The 15,177-nt window shown below is 36.5% G+C and overlaps 1 protein-coding gene across 11 annotated transcripts in view; it reads left to right on the top strand.

Moving 5' to 3' along the window:
* TCF4 (transcription factor 4) overlaps nt 1-15,177 on the top strand; it is a 377,861-nt gene that overhangs the window by 280,395 nt on the left and 82,289 nt on the right. The window lies entirely within an intron of this gene.

The raw sequence follows: 15,177 nt of genomic DNA, 5'->3' as shown, positions 1-15,177 counted from the left end.
AGAGAATGTGGAAAGGTGGAGCAGAGGCAGAGAACTTCATCGAATTAAGAAGTAGATTATATAAGCTTATTTTTTTTCCCCTCTAAAGCCAAAAAGGGGAAGGGGAGGAAAAAAACAAGACTCATTCAAGCATATAATAATATTGTTATAAGTTATTTGTGTTGTGTGGCTCCTTGCCTCAGTTTTTTCCCCTTTCCAACAGAAACGCTTTATTTAAGAAAAAAAATGTGTCTGGTATTTTGTGCATAACCCCAGCAGAAGGTTTATACTTGCCATCTGGAGGTTTATTTTTTTTCCCCCTTCGGCTGGGCCCTCTGAAGGAAAAGGATTTCAATATTTTCAAATCGGTATGTGGGGCTCTCCAGAAGAGTTGTTGGACTATAGAGAAGCAAAAAAAAAAGTATTATTTTAAAATAGAAAAAGAGAAACGGGGAAAGTGACAAACAGCCATTTACAAACTGCTCTCTTTGTGTAGTCTGAACTTCCATTTGGATTGATCGTAATCAGAGTGTGATAGTTGGGCCAAAAGGGACCGATAGAGCTCTCACGAAGGCCCAATTCAGCCGAAGCTATTGGCGCAAACAAATTAAACTGAGTGTGTGGTGGTCTGTGCACGCCTGTATATACATACCGACTGTGCCTTACAGTTATTTCTTGCTGAGCATATACTGGAATGCACATGCATGTACAGGGCTTGCAGGGTGCACTGTGTTCTCGGAAGATTAATCATTTTATACAGGGCACCAATTTTGTGAATGAGTAACTACCAAAATAATGCTCTTTACTTTGATTTTGAAAATGCAAGTAAATCCTTCAAAGTTCATGAAACTATCTTTATCTCTAAAAACGAACAAGAAAAGAAACTGTATTTAGAAGAACAGTTAAGATGGTAAGTGCGGTAAGGGAAGTAATTTTTAAAACGAGTAATATATGGTCAATCGATCAAATGAAGTGGTTAAATTTAGAACATAGATACCTAAATATTGAAATTATGTAACTTTTTTTTTAAAAAAGCACCTCATTGGCAACTGGTAGTTGCTCATATGTAATTCTTAAGATTTTTTTTTTTTTGTCTATGATCTTTTTGGCATTCCCACACACAATTTGGTCAGTCAGTGGCCTTCAATTTGAAAGCTCTTTTAGGCAACATTTTTTTTAAATGATCCTGTCATAGTAAGCGAATATAAGAATGTAAGAGTGTCAGATGTAAGAAACGAGACTGAGGAATTATTTGACCCTTATACAAGATAAGGACATTACAATGAATATAAGTTTCTGTGGTTTTGATTAATAGGCATATCAGGAATGACAGTTTTCCATGTTAATTGTTAATTTTGCATCTCAAGGTCTTAGCTGACAACATTTTAGTTCATTTTGGACAGTTTAACTCCCTTTTAGCCAGAAGGAATTTAAAAAATACGTGTTCCATTCCCACAGCTTGCCAGTTGCCTCTACCATAAGAAAATGCTGAATATGACATCATATCACTAATATGCCCTCTCAGTTGCCAAATATTTTGGTTGTTAGATTTTTTTTTTTGAGAGGATGGTACTCATAAAATCAAGATCGCTCTGTCACAGGAAATGTATTTATAGGAACTGTTTTAAGGCGTTTATTAAAAACAAATCTGGTGATGTGTATCTCTATTGATTCAAACACTCGAAAGAGGCAAATTGTACATACATTATAGTTAGAAAAGATAGCCATTTGGAACACCAGCGGAAAGCTTTTGAAGCCATGGAAAGTGACCAGTTCTTCGTTTTTGCTTTATGAAACACACAGCAATGTCCAGTCCATCGTCCAAGACTGGGGCCAATTCTATACCATTTTTAAAAAAATACCTTCATACATACAGCGGGGAAGCAGATTTTTGTTTATTCTACAGTGTGTATTGTACTGGCTCTAATTCTGCATTCAGCGGCTTTTGATTTGGTGCCAGACATCTTGTGGAGATTGTGTATGCCATGCGTTAATTGTTCAGAAAGCCTATTGAAAAGACTTTACATTTGTGTTTCCTTGGTTGTTGGGTTAGGGCACCTCTACGTTTCTCTCTGTGTGTGTGCAGATGACCAATGTGTGTTTTAACCTAAATGGTGGGAGTTCAGTGTGATCAGCTATTTGTCACACAGGCTTTCCTCTGAAGACAACACAGCCCCGAATTCCTTCTTTTTTCCCTCCCCAGTGACAAGTCAATTACTTGTTTAAATTCAGTTTGAACTCTCTGAACTGAGAGAGGCCAGAGGAAGCAGGTTTACCCTGGGAATAAACAAAAGAAGAAAAATGTAAAGTCATTCCCAAACACTGTGATTTTAGATTGTGGAGAGGGTACATACAATTACCCATCGCCACCATGAGCATTTCTCCTTATCGAACTGGTCGCTCTAGGGTTTATAAAATCACTTGCCCTCTCACTTCCTAGCTACAGCTAGTTTCTGATCAGTGATGATGTAGGACAAAGGAGGATGGGAATTTTCTTTCACCTTAAGTTATGAGATGTTGCCAGGACCATAGCCCAACACACCCTATAGCCTGCTCTCTGTGGAAGCCGGAACCTGTTCCCAGGCATGGATGTCATGTAGCTAAAACGGGCAATAAATGGAACACTAGCGCTGTAGGAAAACATCATCCTTCCTCTCCATCAGAGTGTAGATTTTAAAATCCCCCCTCTGCAGGTGACAATTAAATGAGTCTGACCAAATTATTTTTGTCATCTTTTTATCTCTAGGGAGTAAAGATGTAAGCACAAAGGAATACTCTTCCCACCTAACTGAAAACTTTGAAAGCGCCCTTCTTAATTGCGGACAAGCGGTTTTTAATGGGGAAAATCAGTTCTGTTTCATTTAGGTGTTGCAAGTGAGGTTCTGTCAGCTTTTGTCGCGGTGTGTTGCTTCATTCATCCCTTAGCAGTGTCAGACATTACCTGGTCACCCCCAACTATAGTTTAGCTCTAAATCTTGATTTTTTGTAAGTGCTTATACCTTCTGATTCATTGACTAAGAATTTTAATAAGTAATTATTTGGTCAAATTCCATATATCTAAAAATAAAGCAATTCCGCAAAGATAAGATTATGGCAAATGAAATTGAAAACAAAAGTGGCGAAATTTCCTCCTAATGGTAATGTAAGATCACCTCATCAGCTCTCGCCAGCCTGTGCATGTGCTAAACCGTATAGAGAAACCTGTAATTATTGTAATTGCTCTTTTTGCTTTATACTAACAAGCTTCAAACCATGTTTCAAACTAGTTGTTTTGAAATAGTTATTTGTCAAGTCATCAAATCTCAGAAAGTAAATGGTAATGAGCTTTCCATGTTTATATTCTGACTGTGGGTTGTATAATGCAGCTTTTCAACTCCATAAAGTTCAGAGATGAAAGTGGATGTTGATTATTTCTGATATCCAGGCCAAAAAGAGAAAATAATTTTATGATTTCTTCTTTGGTTAAAAATAAAACAGGAATATTTTATGCCAGAATTTCTCCAATGGGATTGCATTTTAGATGATTTTTCTATAAATTAGTGCCAATCTTAATAACATGAATTTTAAGCTCAAAATTAACATATGAAATATTCAGATCCCCTACCCATGTCCCATAAGAAGTGCTAACCTTAAAATACCAAATATCTGAATAAACCCTAATAGCTCCATTTTCCAGTGCATTTTACATAGGGATTTTCTTTGCAGACCTCAGTTGGTCTCAGAAGCCTCGCAGGTAGCCACATACTAAATATATGCAAATTGTATTTAGTGTGTTTAGAAGACATTTACTACACTTACTATTTTCAGAATCATGATAATAAACGAGGCATCTGGTCTAAATGTGTTACCTTTTGAAATTCTACTTGTAGGGCAAAAATTTGCTTAGGTCACAAGCTAACATGATTTTTTTAACTCCCCACTGACTCCAGAAAACAAAATATATTAGAGAAAAACCATGCAGGAAAAACTTTGATGTGAGGTTACTTTTGGTGTTGATTTTGAAAGCATTTTAATTCCTCCATTTTTAAATGACACTGTCTTTATCCGCTTAAATTTGATTGCTAAATGCAAACTTCTATTGATTTTTGTTCTTTAGATTTTTGCTGGTAAAAATTAACCAGATGCTAAATCTTGATATTGTGGCTTCATCTTGCCCTCCTGCCTGATTAAATTTCCAAATCCCCTGCCTGAGATTCACAGATACCGGTATGAACATTTCTCTTGGGCTGATTTTTAGGAGGAAAATATGAATCGGTTACATATTTGGTCAGTTTGGTTTCATCTATAATTTCTAGTAGGTCTGAACCTTTCAAATAGGGTTGTGATGATTTGATGAGGATCCAGACTATTAGCACTAGGTGATAATGGCATTGTTTCAAGGGGACTTAGAAGGACTTTGGAGCACAAAGCAAGAGGATTGGAAAGAAAAGTAGCCAGGAGAAAAACCCTAATAGCTGTTTCGGTCTTTAAATACCTTTCCAACTGATCTACAGGAAATTGTGCTGAAGAATTGTTTGTTTCCTGTTCCACTATAAATGTGGTTTGCATTACACTCCCTGTTTGTTTTGTTTTGTTTTGTTTTTACTAAAATTGCAGTACTACCACAGACCAAATTGAGAATTGGGGATTTCTTCCTTATATATAACTTTTATTGTAGTTCGATTTTAGACATTGTCACTTCATTTTTGTGCATGCTGCACAAGTTTCCACCCACCTTGGAACTTCTATTCCTGGGGTGCCACCCAGGGCCAGAAGACTTCAGAAGCAGTTCTATAGAATCGCCTTATAGGCCAGTTATAGGATCAACACCCTGCCATCAGGGGAGCGAGTTTGTAAAATCTTTAATTATTGATTCAGTGACAAGGAATAGATTTTAGATACGATTTTTAAGGTTAAAATTTAGGGTACCTTTATTTTAAGAAGAAGGCACAGTAGAGACATCACCTATTCTGCACACATATCAAACCTAATTGTATGACTTGGAAGTAAGAATTTCACTCACCAGGAGCTACTCGGCCTTTACCCCGTTTTATTCATTGCTATATGATCATTCATAGCATGAATGATCCTAGCAAGAATGATCCTCTTCCTAGTATGGTAACTCATTTCAATGATCAAAGGCTCATTTTTCACAACATCATTTATAGGTAATTTTAGATTTTACTCTTTGAGAGTTTGTATTTTTTAAATTAGGTTTAAATCAGACCTCAGTACTTCAAATATAACTCTTAAGATGATGTAGGTTATCATTATATGTGGAAGCATTACTATTTACAACAGAGATTTAGAGCTCCCTGTATTCGTAAAATAGTTATAATCTGTTCAGGAAATCATCATAGTCCTAAAGAAAGAAGTTATCTATATACTAGGGGGAAAAAAACACGAATAGTGACAAAACTGAAAGAGCTGCAAAATTAGATTTTGATAAAGTGATCTGCTAAAGATGTTCTGTAAGAAATTTCCAGGAAACTTTGTAAAAGTTGGCTTTTTTACATTTGAAAAATATATAATATACTTGAGCACGTTATTGGAACTGCATCTTAGTAAGTGAAACAATTTTATTCTTCTGAGGAATGGTTGTTAAAGTTCAGCTTACTAGTTTGGGACTTTTGAAAATTATTTGAAAATTATGTATTGCCTTAAACTTTGGGAGGCCTTCCTTTTTGGCAGTGCTGCAGATTTATCACCTGGATTCCCAACTATAGGCTTTTAATACTGGGCGTAATTATGTCCCAAATCCATATCCTGATTAGAGTTTTAAAAGTCACAGTTCTAATAGTTTGATCTTCAGATTTCTTACTGTTTGAATTCTTTACCTAGTTTTCTCCCCCATGTTCCAGCTTCTTGTTTCTTCTTAAAGAAATTCACACGTGCTAGTCAGGGTGCAGTTTTATTCAAAAATGGCTTTAAAGAAATAGACCATCTTTAATATGTGATTTGGGGAAGGACTCTGTCTTAAAGGAAGCACCCCTACTGAGTTGGAACAAAAGGTATGTTTAAAACACCTGAGAAGTCTGGGGTGGGATAGCGTGGACCATAGGTTTTGGTTCCATACCCCACACCCCAAAGGATGCAGGCTTTGGCATCCTCTGGGGACCTAGGGCTGTGCTTTCCTAGAGACCAAATTACACTCCTCCTGAGAGAGGGCAAGTTGAGGTAATTGGTGGGACAGCATGGGGAGAGTTGAATTCCAGCTGCTTCCATTGTAGCTGACCCGAAAATGAATAGGGGATGTTAAGAGTGGAGGCTAACATTTATCTTGGCTTTTTCACCTCCACAAACCCGAGGGTGAGAATTATAGAGTACTGAATGACTGCACCAATAATGATCCCCGTTCAAGTGGGAATTGCTATGTTGGGAAAAACTCTCACACCATTTTAAAAATAGTTGATGCATTTACCAACCACAGCCCTATTACTGGAGTCCCAATAAAGTTTATCCACAGTCTGGAAACACTTCTTGTTTTTATTGTTTGCCATCTCATGAGTGTGCTTTGGATTCTCACCTCCTAGGTTTCTGTTTTAAAATGCTCATAATGAAGGACATTCCAAAGGTACCGAAAGCATATCTCTAAGGAAAGCCCAAAAAGAAGCGGCTACTCTTCTTTCTCTCTGGAGGAAAGCAGTCTACTTCTTTTCCTCCAGAATGTCTGCATTCTCTCTGTCTCTGTCTGTCTCTCTTGCTCTTATTTCTCTCTGTCTCTCTCTCACTCTCTCTTAAGAGAATAATGCTGGATTGCTCAATAGCTTTCCTAACGAATAAAACAAATTAAATTGATGTTACATGCATATTTAAACCCCATCCAGTTAAGTACTGACGTGATTAAAATAATCAAATGTATTACTTAAAAAATTAAAAAGGATAAATTCTGTACCCCATTATTTTATTGACTTTTAAATATAAATTGCAGAAATGTTTACATTCCTAATGGCATTATTAAGCTAAACTGACAAATCAGAGGAAAAAAGTTGATTGCCCAGCACATTATTATTTCTGCACCTGTTATTACAATTCCGAGTGGAGGCTTCGCACCCAGGAGCAGGATGAGGCTGTTTTCTTAGGCTTCCTTTGTGTGACGTGGGGGTTGGGATCAGTGTTTAACAAGTGGAGTTTCACTTTGTAGTGCCATTTTGTGTGTTGATGTGATGAAAAGACTACAATGTTTTTTCATGTAGCTTTGAAATTAATATGCAAATAATAGGGGATGGTAGCGCTCTCCTGGACCTGATGTACTCAGCTCCCTGAGTAGAATAGGGCATCACAGCCTTTTACCAGAGGTGGGTTTTGCCAATTTTCATCTCTACTCTGCAAATCTGTATGGGAACAGAAGGCAAAAAAAGGAGGGATGTCAAATTCATTTAGACAGAATTAAAGATCTGGGTTGAAAATATTTTAGATTTTTATTTGCTAGGCATTGACCAAGAAGTCAAGCGATGGAGTGAATTTTCCTAATCAGAACCTAAGTTATGTAACATCGTCCACTGCCTTGTTTGACCCTGTGCTTTTTTTAAATTTTATTTATTTCCTTGTTGTTTTCTCCTACAATATCAATTTTCGAGTGTTTGATCCGGGCCTCTCCTTTTTTGTCTTGTGGCAGTAACTTTATGTAAGTCTAGAATCTCTTGGGTGTTTATTGTTGACAATTCTTTTCATGCAGAGAACCTAGACTTCCTGAAGCCAGTGGAATATGATGTAGTAGATATCTTTGCACTCTTCCTTCTTGCCTTTTAAGCTCTTATGGGTGTTTATGCACAGTGCTTCGAGGGCCCATGTGGGTATTGGGGATCAAATCAAGGGTCTCGCATATTAAAGGCATGTGCTCCACCAGTAAAGTCATACATATCCTGACTTTTGCTCTCTTCCTCATTCATAGGGTTCTTGAATAATGTCATTCTATTTGAATTGTAGTGAGCAGTTTGGATGGAGAGTGAAAAAAAAATACCTTTTATTTCATTCCATCCAACAGATAGTTTGCAAAGAAGTGGTTAAATGCCATGCTTTCTGGGAGACTTGTTAATGCTATTCACATGAGTTTAGCTCTTGTTCTGTGTACTAATTTAAATTCCTAGACATTAATAACATTAAATGTGTAGCATGGATTCTACTTAATCCCCTCCCCAGCTTCACAGCAAAATGTTTACATAAGTGAACAGTTTTGATATCAACTATTTAACAGTCTATTCAGACTTGGTCCTATTTTCACAATAATTAAATATGTTTCATAGTTAGTTCCTTATGAGTCTGTCTTAAATTGATGCTCTTCTGTGTTCTTCTAAACCATTCATTGGTTAGATCAGAATTTTTAAACAAGGGGTGGGGGACCCTGATGATTTTTTAAGCAAGTAAGTTATTACTCTACTATTGTATTAGACACTAAGCTTCAAAGGACTAAAAGATAAAATTCCATCATACATTTATTTTGTTACATTTGCAGCAGAAATATGTAGGCTCAAATTGGTTATTTTCAACTCATGACAGCTGTGGTATTTAAAATGATCACAGCTGTTGTGACTTAAAATTGATTTTTCTATTAGCACCTGAGAAAGAGACCTGTGCCATATTAAAAGCTTAAATAAGGTAACTGTAAGATTAGGTACATTGATGTGGATCAGATATTCTCCTCCTCAGAAGTTGCAAGGTACAGCAGACCTTTGAATGCTTCCAGGTCATGAGCTAAAACTGCTGGAAATAGTGTGATTATTATACACATTTACCTTTTAAAGAATTAATGTGGTAGCAGATCCTCTTGGCCCAGCTTTACAGTGTCAGTTTTGCTAATAAAACCTGTTAGGATTCAATTGCCTTAATTAACTCTAAGAAAGATGACTTACATGAGCCCTTATGAGATCCTAACCTTTTCAGTTCTTTGCCTTTTAGATATGTCATGAGGAATGGAAAAGCACATAGATTGACTGAATGTGGCATGCTTTTCCTTTAGGGTTCTTCCTTCGTCCTTTTTAAATGACAAAATTTAAAAAAAATAGAAAGAAGTATCAAATCATTGTTAAACAGCTTTAAGCTAGCACTTGTTTAGGGATATTTAATAATTGTTTGCTACTCAGTCTGCAGATCCTCTTAATCTGTTTTGGAGAGATAGATGGTACTTCCTGCATTTCCTTGATCTATTTTGTACTTACCTTGGGATAATACGTGTTGGAATCTTGAATGTTACAATAGGTCACCTGCAATCAATCTAAAAATATTTAGTCACTTTTAAGAAGATGATTTCATATTTTGAAGTAGATGATGTATTATATAGGACTCCCAGCTGGGCTGATGTGGAATTATTTATAGATACCAGTGCCTTCAGAGAGGCACTGCCAATAGGGAGCTATGTAGATTTAAATTCTTTGGCTGGTCCTCGGCTTTTTACCTGTGTAACTCAATCAGAATTAAAAACATGGCAGATTTCATGATGATAAATATATAGCTGATCAGAGAAAGTACGGATGGGTAGGTGGATAAATTATTTAACTAGACAGTAACAGATAATGCAGTTATTTATTACACAAAACTTGTTTGTTCATCAAAAAATTTACATGTAATGGGTTATTTTGATTATTATATCTAGTTTCAAACATGAGTTTGAAGCAATAAACATTTCCATCACATAATGAAATTATAATGGAGATGGTTCCAAAAGTTCCAGAATGAACAGTAAGTACCCGTTTCAAAGTCACAGTCTAGAACTGACATGTATTGCACCAGACGATCACAGACTTCGAAAGTCACAGCCAGAGTGATCACAAATATAAATGAATTTTTCTCCATTTAACTGAGAGAAATGATCTGAAAGGTAGCCACGGGTTGTGTGAAAATTCAGGAGTATCGAAGTGGATCTTCATTGCTGGTATTCTGATGACAAACATCTATCTTTAGAACAGTGGTGCCCCCAAGGGGACATATGGCAATCCCTGGGAAATATTTGGTATTGCAACTGCAGGAGTTGGATGGGCTCTGCTCCTGAGAGCTAGTGTTCAGATGAGGCTTCACAGTCTCCAGGTCAGCTCATTCTCCTGCTAAGGGTGAGAAGGTCTGTCTTAGAAGTAATGTACCTGGACCTTAGTCATTAATCCCTGGCGTCCTGGGAAGCCACCTTATGAGTGATAGCAACTTCTCAAGCTCTTTTATTTCCATAAAATTCCCTTCTTTTCCTGGGAAATGATGGCATTTTGATGGTATTTTCACCAAATATGTAGATTTTAACTTGTTATGAGGCTACACAATATTTTTGAACCTGCTGAAACAGCCTTTGAATGGCTATGAACATATAGTTTGAGTGAGGTACTTTTGTCATTCCTTAAAGATTTATTTATGAAAAATACAAATATACCATATAGCTTAAACTATCAGTGTAATAGTTGGCTTAATAGAGTCGTTCAAAAATACAATGTTTATTGTCATTAATTTTTTCTATAAAATTTAAAGAGGAAAATAGAAAACAAATTGACCTGAACTATAATAACATTTTTTAAGTATTTTTGGCATTAAGGCTATTGTTTATATCAACTTGCTTATTTCCTCTACACCAGGAAAAAGTTGAAAATCAAAATCAACGTGAAAGACTTTTTTTTCAGCATTCCCAATACTGTTGCATCTTTCTCCACCCATAAATGAGAATCTCTTTTCCTGTCACTGCTGTGCTTCCTTTCGATGGTGGATAAGTCTTAGCTGTGATTTGGAAGTGACTTAGAAGCCTGGATTGTCTTCCCAAGCACCCTGTGGAGGAAGGTGGCAGAATGTGGTGGTAGAGTCTTAGACCTTCCGACTTGTGGAACCAGAAGCACACCTCACCTTTTAGATGCCAAGGTTTGGAAAGAGCTGTCAACTTTGACAGTAACTAGGGCCATTCTTCAATTTCTTCCTCATGCTATACAAGGTCCTCTAAGATTTGATCAGAGAAGATATGGCAGTGAGTACAGGAGTGGTAGCTGTGATTTGCAATATGTGCTTGGCAGACAGGGATTTTTTTCTTAGCCCTTTTACTGTTACAGTCAGTTCAGACCCACACATATCTATCCTCCATCCTGGAAATCTACCTGTTTCCTTGTCCAGTGTGGAGCAACACAGTTCTACTAAAATCACTTCGATGACCCAAGCTTTACAGTAGGTCACAACACATTTCATCTTACACAATTATCCTAAGTTGGAATTTATTTTGACTTGTTTTTGAATATTTTATTCTATAGGACAATCTATATTCAATGTAAACTACTAAAAATAAGATGTGTCAGTATTTGTATGCATGTACTAGGCAAGTGATAAAGATGACCATTTTTAATGATCATCTCATTGATCTGGGTATTTATTTTTCTGGGAGAAGGTAATTTTTTTAATGGCAAATTTAAGTTCAATCATTTTGAGCAAGCATTGACCTTTTATTTGATCAAGATGTTCTATTGCAGACGCCCTACCCCCTGTGCTATCGCTCCAGCCCTGATTATCTTTATTGAACTAATAATTCTTTTATCCAGCTATTATTCTGGAAACAATTTCACAATGTTAACTTGATTATAGTGTTTTTAGACTATACTTCAGAAAACTTGCATGATATTTGAGAGGCATTTGAGGAATATAAAATCAATGTTATTGTTTGGTTTGATGGCCATACCCAGAAGCACTCAGGGTTTACTCCTGGCTCTGTGCTCAGGGATCAGTCCTGATGGCTCAGGGTACCTGATGGAGTGCTGGGGATCAAATGAGGTCAGACAAGCACCTTACCCACTGTACATTCTCTCCGGTCTCTCTGAAAATCAATCTACTGTGACTTTTAATTAATAAGTCTGTTATTTACAACTAAAATATCTCTTACACGAATTATTTTTGGTAGTAGTAATCAGTATTCAATAAAGCACATTTGCAAGTCTCAGTTCTCAGACAATTCTTGTTTGAACACTTTCAAATTTTACCCTATAGCATCATAATAAGTTAGGGGGTCCAGTTACTGTCCCATTTCATAGTGCGGTCCAGTGAGCTAGTCATTAACCACAGCCTGGAAAAATGGAAGAGTTCATGAAAGTAAATCACTCATCCAAGATCATATGACTTAGAAGCATTTCTGCTATACGTGTCTGTGTAATTTTTTAAAAATATATAGCTTTACATTCAAGAAATACAAATACAAGTACAAATCGATATTTTGTGCTACATAGCAATATGCCAAAATGTTTCTCTCACCTAAATTCATATCTATTTTATATTTGAAGTTTAACTTACACAGACTTTGCAAAGGATGCAGCCCTTTGTCCATCTGTTTACATTGCAAATCCAGAATTACCTTCCGTTGAGCCAGAGAGAGCTCCTTGAAAGGGATATTTTCTTAATGTGTCTTTAGATGCTTGTTAACATTTTTAGACAACCAAGAAATAATCTTGCAGCCAAATGAATGAGTCACACACCCATCATATATGCAAATACCATACACCCATTTAGACAAGACCCTTGAGTAGAAAGCCCCCAAGAACTGATTTCCATGGAATTGAGAGAGACTATGCTTTGGTGCTGATTGTACAAATGTTAGAAAAGATAGTATTTTATAGAAGAAAATAAGGCATGCTTACAAAACTCAAATATTGCTCCAAAAGAAGCAAAAAACTCTCCATTGTATCCTTAATACTCATTCATTACTTGATTCAGTTTGAAATTTTTATCTTTTCCCAGAAAGCTTTTAAACATTCAGAAAATAAACACTTTCTCCTTTTCTCCCCTTCAGAGATTAGCAAAACAATAGAAAGGTAGATATGCTCAAATAACATTTGTTGGATGAGTCAATAAGTATTTAATTTTTTCTTCTAATATCAGTTTTCTCCGGTCAGGTTTCCTAATTTTGAAAATAGCCTGGTAGTACATTATTTGTCGAAAAAAATGAATGAAAAGATTATGTGTTGTTGCTTACGTGGGGGCCACATGCAGTGGTGCTTAGAAAATAAGCTACCCCCGGCATTGGTTGAGGAACTATGAGGTGCAGAGAATCAAACCCAGGTCTCGGCCATGTAAAGCAGATAGAAGAGTCCTTTGTGCTATCTACTCCGGCACACTATCACTTTGTTCCTTGTATGTTTGAGTTGCAGAACTATGTCTAATGAATGTTGATGGTACTGATAACCACTTTTAGTCATGTGTGCTCACTCAAAATCATATCAATTATTTTACAGTCTTAACTGCGGGTGGTAGTAGATGAATAAGCTATCCCAGGATAGCTATCAACAGCAGAAATGAGTGTGTTTGTCTCTCTACCTGTACTTCCTTAATAAGCAAGGTGATTGCTGAAATTTTCCCATCATCCTCTTGTTGGATGAGCCCACACTTCTGGCAGATGCTCTCTCCTTGGGCTTCTAATGCTATACACAAGCCATCATTTCTCTCAGTAATAATTATGGTGTTGAGGCATTTGTGTTCTGTTCACTTTCAGCTTGTACCATGTTTAGTTCCTGTTATGCAAATACCACTTTAAACTTAGAAATGCCAATTTGCATTAATATTTTGGTTTCATATAGCTAGCTATTGCATTTCACAAACAAATGCATTTTAATGAGTACTGGCAGAATGTTAAAATGTTATTCATTAAATTCTATTGTAGAAAATGCAATAGTTAGTTGCCAAAAATCATTAAGATAAAATTAAATGTGTACTGAGGCCACAAGGATATTCCTCTTAAAGAGTGTTTGGCCATTATGACATCTGATGTTATAAGATTCGGTGCTATTAATACAGGCATGAAGGGTGAGTGTTATTACTGTAAAATTGAAGCCAGTGCAACATTGACATTAGGTTTACTTTAAAACATAAATAGATTTTATTTTTTTGGCATTTGCCATAAGACCCTAGAGATTCACCTCTGAGTTGGTGTGAGGGACTTTAAAAGTCATCAATGCCAAGTGGAAACACTGTATATTTAAATTTGCCTTACATTTTGATGTCAAATCCTGAAGTGGGGTTTTTGCCATCTTAGGAGTTTCTTCCTCACTGAGATTTTTAAAACAGAATTGTGGGCATGAAAGTTGTTGATGGGCATTATGTGGGCAAGTAAAAATTTGGCCACTGAATTTTCAGAAATGAACTATTTTAACACATGGACTTTTAAGGCTGCTGCCATGGTTGTCATAGCTTGTGGTTCCTAATTATAATGAGCTTTTTTGGTGGTGTTATTGCAGTTGTGTCCCCCCCCCCCACCCCAGTCTTCAACTCACTTTTCCCAGAAGGAGAGTTCCAAAGCCTTTGAAAATTCTCATGATTTTGCAAATCCACTCTATTTTTGTCTAGAATACAGGAAAGTTAAAACTGTGACTGGTAGGATGCCATGTTTTGAATCCAATTTTAAAGCAACCCTTTGCAACCCAGGGACTAAAGCCGACATCTTTGTATCTGTAATGAAGATAATTATACCTGCAAGGTGACATCATGAGCGAAGTAACAAACGTACTTGAAAACGGAGTCTCTGGTCTTCTCTGAATTCTGTAGAGCACTTTTGGCATTTAACACTAGACACCTCTTTCATGCTTGTCGCTTGAGATGAATTTACTAAAGCTGACTGACACAGGGTTAAATTAATTCTTTTCTTTATTACTCAAAGTGATACAGACCTTTCTTGGACTAATGTAGCTTAATTAGTGGTCAATTAAAACTGAACATTGCTGAATTGAAGTTCTTTGATCAAACTCCCTGGCATGGGTTCTCTTTCTTTAACTAGCCACCATCTTGAATTCATTTGGAATCAGTAGTATAAACAAGTTTAAAACTGGTTCTTTTATAAGAAAGTCAGCAGGCTTGTATAGCTGTGGTTTCTTTTTTTACTTCTGTAGGCGGCAATTCAAAGGCATGCTAAATGAAAACAGTACTACCCCCTGAAAAAAAAATACATTTTTAAAAGTAACACTGAGTAGTCAGAAAAGAGTCAATACCCCCACCTAGTTATTCTCAGCAGAAGATAAATTTCCCAATTTCAGCAGTTAATTTTGTTGCTACATCAAAGTGTCTAAGACAAATTCCCTGCCCTCTCAAAGTCCACAGTAATAATAATAACAAACAAACAAAACACTGAGGTGGGGGGAAAGAGAAAGATGAGGGAGGCATCGTGACAGCACATATACAGAGATTGAGCTCAATTACCCCTAAATTCATTCTTTAATTCTCTTGGGAAAATATTTCATCTCTATGCATTGGGTCTGAGGGTGAGGAAGTGCTTCCTTGCTGAGTTCA

The sequence above is a fragment of the Sorex fumeus genome, unplaced genomic scaffold, assembly GCF_029834395.1.
Source record: "Sorex fumeus unplaced genomic scaffold, SorFum_2.1 ptg000128l, whole genome shotgun sequence".
Classification (NCBI taxonomy): Eukaryota; Metazoa; Chordata; class Mammalia; order Eulipotyphla; family Soricidae; genus Sorex; species Sorex fumeus.
The sequence above is the reverse complement of the archived record's forward strand: the minus strand, read 5'-3'. Positions and strand labels throughout refer to the sequence as shown.